Source organism: Halichondria panicea, chromosome 2 (genome assembly GCF_963675165.1).
Source record: "Halichondria panicea chromosome 2, odHalPani1.1, whole genome shotgun sequence".
Lineage (NCBI taxonomy): Eukaryota > Metazoa > Porifera > Demospongiae > Suberitida > Halichondriidae > Halichondria > Halichondria panicea.
This window is the reverse complement of record NC_087378.1, coordinates 4,780,951-4,787,480: the sequence shown is the minus strand read 5'-3', so window position 1 is coordinate 4,787,480 and position 6,530 is coordinate 4,780,951. Positions and strand designations below refer to the sequence as shown.

General features: G+C 46.6%; 1 long non-coding RNA gene across 1 annotated transcript; it reads left to right on the top strand.

Annotated features, from left to right (window-relative positions):
* The first annotated feature begins 595 nt into the window (after positions 1-595).
* LOC135331308 (uncharacterized) lies at positions 596-4,531 on the top strand. Its single transcript, XR_010392993.1, has 4 exons — positions 596-2,309; positions 2,757-2,794; positions 2,872-2,935; positions 2,990-4,531. It is a non-coding gene; the product is annotated as an uncharacterized LOC135331308 (long non-coding RNA).
* Positions 4,532-6,530: the final 1,999 nt, after the last annotated feature.

Genomic DNA, 6,530 nt, shown 5'->3' with positions numbered 1-6,530 from the left:
TTACAATGCTTGAACAATAATTATTTACAAGTACAGTGTTCAATAATATTAATCAACACATACAATACTTGAACAATTACTTGTACAGTACAGTGTTCAATCAACAACCACCATGTTGGTTTTTACAATTACTTCAACAATACTTGAACACAATACTTGTGAAAAGACAGTCAAGGCTTAGGATCGTAGCGACTCAACCACTTACAATAGTCGTCTGCAATAGTCTGCAAGGGATCTAGCCCCAAAAATCGCCAAGTTTGGTAACGCCAGCAACCACGCAGGAACTGTTAGTCCTACAGGCAAACTGTGCAGGGAGCCTCAGATGAGACTGCTACTCGCCTGTTGGAGCTGTTGGGGAGAGAGCATGTTCACATGTTATAGCAGACAACAATCAACCTACGCACAGAGTACGTGTGAAACTAATTTCCACTAAGAACTGTGCATTCAGTGAAGTATTTAACATGCAAGCTCTCCCACGTTCCATTCACGTTCCATTCCTGGGAGTCCCTTAGGCAGGGCTGAAGCTGTTCAAGGCCGGAGCGGGAGTCCCTTGGAGGCAGGGCTGAAGCTGTTCAAGGCCGGAGCCCTCGGCCTCTCCCACGTCGAGAGCTGGAGCTACCTTTAATGTTCACACGTTATAGCAGACAACAATCAACCTACGCACAGAGTACGTGTGAAACTAATTTCCACTAAAAACTGTGAAGTATTTAACATGCAAGTACATACCTCTCCCACGTTCCATTCCTGGGAGTCCCTTGGAGGCAGGGCTGAAGCTGTTTGAGGCCGGAGCCCTCGGCCTCTCACGTCGCTGGTAAAGCACAAAATAGAGCTATATACGTGCTATATACGGTATAATACTTACTTGTTTTACATTCAACCACTTTGTCGTTAACCATTCCCTGATGATCTTTCCATACTCCAGATTCATTCACTGCTGACTTATATGCACTAGTAGCATCAATAGAAGGAGCCCAGGCACAAGCGCGGAGAAAAGTGAGTAACTGTTCTGCTTCTGATTCACTCAAACCATGTTTGTGATCCTTGACCCAACGTCCCCATGCTTGTTCCCTGTGAAAGTCACACAAGTACACAGTAATTGTGAAAAACTTGTTCTAGGGCCATAAGCTCTGCCTCGGAATAGTCAGTCATGAAATATGATGTAGGGTTCCACTCTTTCAATTTTAACAAGGCTTCACGAATATTTTCTGACGTTTCACTTTGAACTACAAACTCTGCAACGACAGAGTAGCCGATAAAGAATAAAGCTAGATCATATTTCGTAGTTTTGTAGGTAGCATCAATCAAGTTGTTGCTCCAAAGTAGGTTTTGTTCGTATTGACCTGTATCGGTTATCGTTTTATTCTCATCTCCACCGTCATTGCCATTGAAGTAGGTGGTGAACATGAATCACTGTCTTCGTCACCATCCTTGACATGATATGGACGAAAAAAGTGAGTGCTTTCGGGATCCGTGACTTTCCATTGCTCAATCTTTTGACGTACATTATGTTGGTCGAGGAAGGGTGATTCTTTAGGTCATTGGCGATAGCTCGGGGCATTCTTTACATAGATCTTTCATGACGTAGTGTCGTAAAAGTCTACTAACTTCAGTAATTCCTTCACCCACTAATTCTGTGATTTTTTTGCAGCATCTATTCTCTTAGAGTATAATTTTATGTTCAAGAGTACACAGGGCAGATGGCATAGGGGTCAAAAGTCACTTGATTGAGTATTGAATCTGCTCCAAAAATCAGAGCACATGGCTTTACTCTCACCCTGTGTGCTGCTGTCATTCTATATCCATCAAGTGTATTATTGCATAGATACAAGTATCTATCATGACATAGTTCTATAGTGCAAGTTTACAATGCGAAGGAATGGAAGATTTCTGATGCAATCAGCTGAAGACATAGCTGATCAAAATAATCACTACCAATTCACAAGCCCGACCTCAAGCTAGGAGTCATCTTCAGCACCAACATCGCCATCGTCCTTACCAACAAAATCAGAGCTTGTATTCTGGGTCACGTACTAGTACTCTGGTGATGAACTAGAAGGTGATGAAAATGCTAGCCCTGACCCTCAAGACCGTTTTCTAACTCTTGTCACAAGGAACACTACACCAGATTATGTTGACTCAGGGTAGACTCAGGGTATGGGAGCAAGGCCAGGGCTCGGATCAGGGGCACTTCTCCAAAAACAACAGCATTTATTACAGCAAGTTGTAAGAAGGAGAGCTAAGCTGAATGAGATTGCAGCAAAATGATTCTAGATCGTGGGCGAAAGATGAGGATAAGTCGAGACCTTACAGTAAGTGCACTAATGGTGTAAGGGCCAAGTACTATGGATTATTGTCACACATATTGTTATTGCAAGGCCAACGGTGGCCCTGAAGGCTACTAGTAGTTGACATTCGAAGTAGGTAGTTGGCTTAGCTGCTTAGCCCTTTTGAAGTATAGGTAGTTGGAGGTAGTTGGCCTTAGCTACTTAGCCTTTCGAAGTAGGTAGTGCCTTTCAAAGTATGTAGTTGGTGACCTTACTTAGTGGGAGTTATTTCTAATTAAAGCCGACTTTAGCAGTCACAATAAAAGTACGATGGAACTTTGCCGTGATACTTTGAAGCTAAGCCAACTACCTACTTCGAATGTCAAGTACTTAGTAGCCACCGTACAATATTAATCCTGCATTATCATGTAACTTAATTCATTTGCTGTAGCTTGTCATAATTATAACTACTGTGTTTTCTTGTGTGTATAGAGAATGACAGAAGCGATCTATGACAGCTTTGAAAATGGGTAAGTCCGTTTTTAGTTACCTATTGCACATGTTACTCATGCACAGATCAACTTCTTCCTTTAATTCCTCCGTAAAGGATAAGATAGTAAGTGAGATATGTGGATCACCAGAATTGAAGTACAAAGAGGAAGTAGTGAAAGGTGATTAAATCATTCTTGTGATTATTATACTCCCAACTATAATTATATTTATAGCTGCTGTTCAAAGAAAGTACGGGCTGACTGTATTGAGATCACCAGAAAAGTTCAAACCTCAAAAAGATACCGAGCTAGACGAGCTAGACGAAAGAGAGTGAGATAAACGATAAACGTCATTAATTTACCTGTGTGTTTTAAGAACGCTCGTCAGCAGCTTTGGGGCCAGCGACGATATGTCCGAGGAATCTGACGACGAAATAAATCCAAACAATTTAGTTGTTCAGTGGTGCTCACAAGGTGAGTACGTACTGGCGTGCTAATTCATTAATTTATCTCCTCAGAGTTTAATGATCTTAAAAAGGAATAGACTTAACTCAATGGAATGTGCAATTAGTTTCCTGTGCTGCTGCCACGCCCATTTTACTATCAAATGTGCATGAAAATGATCACTTCAGTTGCAACTGCATTCTGTACTGCCATGTGCTTGATCTATTTACATGCAAAATTGAACTATTGCACGAGTGATTGTTAGCAAGCGCAGGAGCTACAGCCCACAGAAAACAAGCAACCTTCAGTGAGAGTGGCAACAAGATTTGTTGCAGAAAAATCACTCTTACTGGTTGGATTACTGTCTTACCTGCTTGTTTTCTGTGGGCTGTAGCGCTTGCTAACAATCACTCTTGCATTATTCAATAGCTAAACTTCAATTTTGCATGCAGTCTTGCATAAATAGATCAAGCACATGGCAGTACAGAATGCAGTTGCAACTAAAATGATCATTTTCATGCACAGTTGATAGTAAAGTGCGCGTGACATCAGCACTTCCGTCCCCCAGACTGCTGGAAAAGCTAATTAACTCTTAACTCTCCTTCTCTCCTTCTACCGTAGTGTGAAATTGGACAAACGATATTTTGAAAAGCCAGAAAGACCAGAATTGAAGGATCCCCGTCTATAATTATTGCAGAACATTTTTACATGTACCTTAGCTTAATACATAATGCTCCAGATGCACTCTACATGTAGAGTTTCTCCTTTCCAGGTGCCTATATAATGATGACTAAATGTAGTTTAATGTAGTTAAACGTAGTTAACGAGGGAATACACTAACCGCGGCCTTACCTCGAAGCCCACGATCATATAGGCGTGGCTTCTGGTTACATGCATGCCTACCGCACATGCGCATCCAGTATAGCATCCTGGTTCCACGTGCTAAAGTACAGCTACTGTCAGCAAGCCACAGACAAATTGGCTGCTCAAATCTTAAGTCTGGCTGACTGTCTCAAGCTTAGCCTCTTCTACAACCCTCCCTCTCCTTAATTGGCCCCACTGCGCTCTCTCAAGAGACAGAGCGCTCCTTTGTACCCAGGACTTGCCACAGACAATAGGTGAGTGGCTTACACTCACAACAGCTGCTTTATAGCACGAGCATAGCGGCTCAACCTTAGGATGCAGTTGCTCGCTAGCCCAGACGACAGGCCACTCACTGCTGTGGAAGCAGCCCTCAGGTACCCTCACGCTCAGCCCTGCCCAGGACTCGCCCACCCACACGGAATCCCCGCCCAGGGCTTGCCCACACATACACATGTACACACACAGCCGCCGCAGCCGCAGTATACACACGTGTAGCTCACAGCTGTTGGAAACCCTGCCCAGGGATTGCCCCCACAGGATGCGGCCCACCCACACAGCTGTTAAAAGCCCCGCCCAGGGCTTGTCCACACACAGCCTGGGCACCAAAAAGGTTTTCTGTGGGTAAGAAACAGCTGCAAGAAAAGGGCAACCCCAACGTAGAATGCACACAGCTGTTGGAAGCCCCGCCCAGGGCTCGCCCACACACAACCTGGGCAACCGCCTCACCAAACAGGTTTTCTGTACTAATTCGGGTACTAATTCGGGTAAGACACAGCTGGCACAGCTTGGGCAACCTCACTTCAATGTAGCCCCACCCACCCGCTGCACAGGGATGCATCCCACCCACACAGCTGTTGGAAGCCCTGCCCAGGGCTCGCCCACACACAACCTGGGCAACCCCCTCACCAAACAGTTTTTCTGTGCTAATTCGGGTAAGACACAGCTTGGGCAACCTCACTTCAACGTAGCCCCACCCACCCACGCTGCACAGGGATGCAGCCTACCCACACAGTGGGCTCGCCCACACACAACCTGGGCAACCCCCTCACCAAACAGTTGGGTAAGACACAGCTGCTAGCTGCACAGGGATGCAGCCTACCCACACAGCAGCCCCACCCAGGCTGTTAGACTCCCACCCACGACCCACGCGATGCAGTCCATCCACACAGTTGTTGGAAGCCCCACCCAGGGCTCGCCCACACACAGCCTGGGCAACCTCCTCACCAAACAGTTTTCTGTGCTAAATTCGGGTAAGACACAGCTGCAGCATGGCTCGCCCGCTGTTGGAAGCCGGTTTGTCTATACACATAGCTTGGGCAACCCCGCCCCCACACTATTCACTACTTCAACAGCCCCACCCACCCACGTTGCTCAGGCCGTCCTTGATTGGTATTGAGCTTAGATTTCAGTGCCCCGAGTTGATTACCAGACCCACCGTATTAGCTTCAATCTCACGCTGGCTATTGACATTTCCAACCCCATGGCTCGCCTATGCACCGTTGGAAGCCCCGCCCGGGGCTCGCCCTATACACACAGCTTGGACAACCACGCCGGCCCGACCTTGAGTTACCCCGACGCTGAACTCTACAGTGCCTTGTTCTAATCTCACGTTGGATCTTGGGCTGGGTATTTTGGACAAAAACCCAACACCTACACCATATTGTTTCCGTCTACATGCTACCCACACCATGTGTTTTTTAATATCTGTGTTGCTCAGGCCCATACGTACTATCGTTCAGGCTACACATAATGTTATACTTGGCGTTAATTAAAGCTTAGCTCAGGCCACACAGCCCAAAGTTGCTTTTAAGCTGGGTATTCTCTATCTCAGTTTCTCGAATTCAGGCCACATAGCCCCGCCCAGGAATTGCCCACCCACACCGCCTTTTCAATCTCAGTGGGCGCAGTAGAAGCGGGCCAGGCCTGCCCACCTAGTCATATTTTGTATTCATTAATTAAACCCAGCGCCAGACTGTTACTCAGCACCCATCCGCAGAGCCCCGCCCAGGGCCTCTTTCACGGACCGCTCGCCCAGTCAGTCACAACAATGTTCATACTAGCCTGGCCTCTGCACTAGTTAGACTGCCGAGCCCTCTACAGTGGACCAATCTCAGCACAGAGTCATACGTTACATTAATTAAAACTTGTCTGTTAACCCGCAGAGCCCCGCCCAAGGCCTCTCTCACAGTCATACTGGAAGTCGCCTTTTCATTTCATACCAGCCATCAACAGGTTCTCCGCTAGGGGGGTCCACAGGCCGCTGCTTACAGGTGCCCTGTGAAGTATTTTCTACAGGCACCGCAAACTCAACCCTCACAGATGTTGAGAGCCCCGCCCAGGGCGCAGAACTCAGAGCCCACTCAAGGCTCCGCTAACAGCACAGAATCATATTCAATCTCGGTCGCTAGTCAGACCGCGGTACATGTAAACTCATGCCCCTACCCACGTCAGAAGGCATGAACTCCCG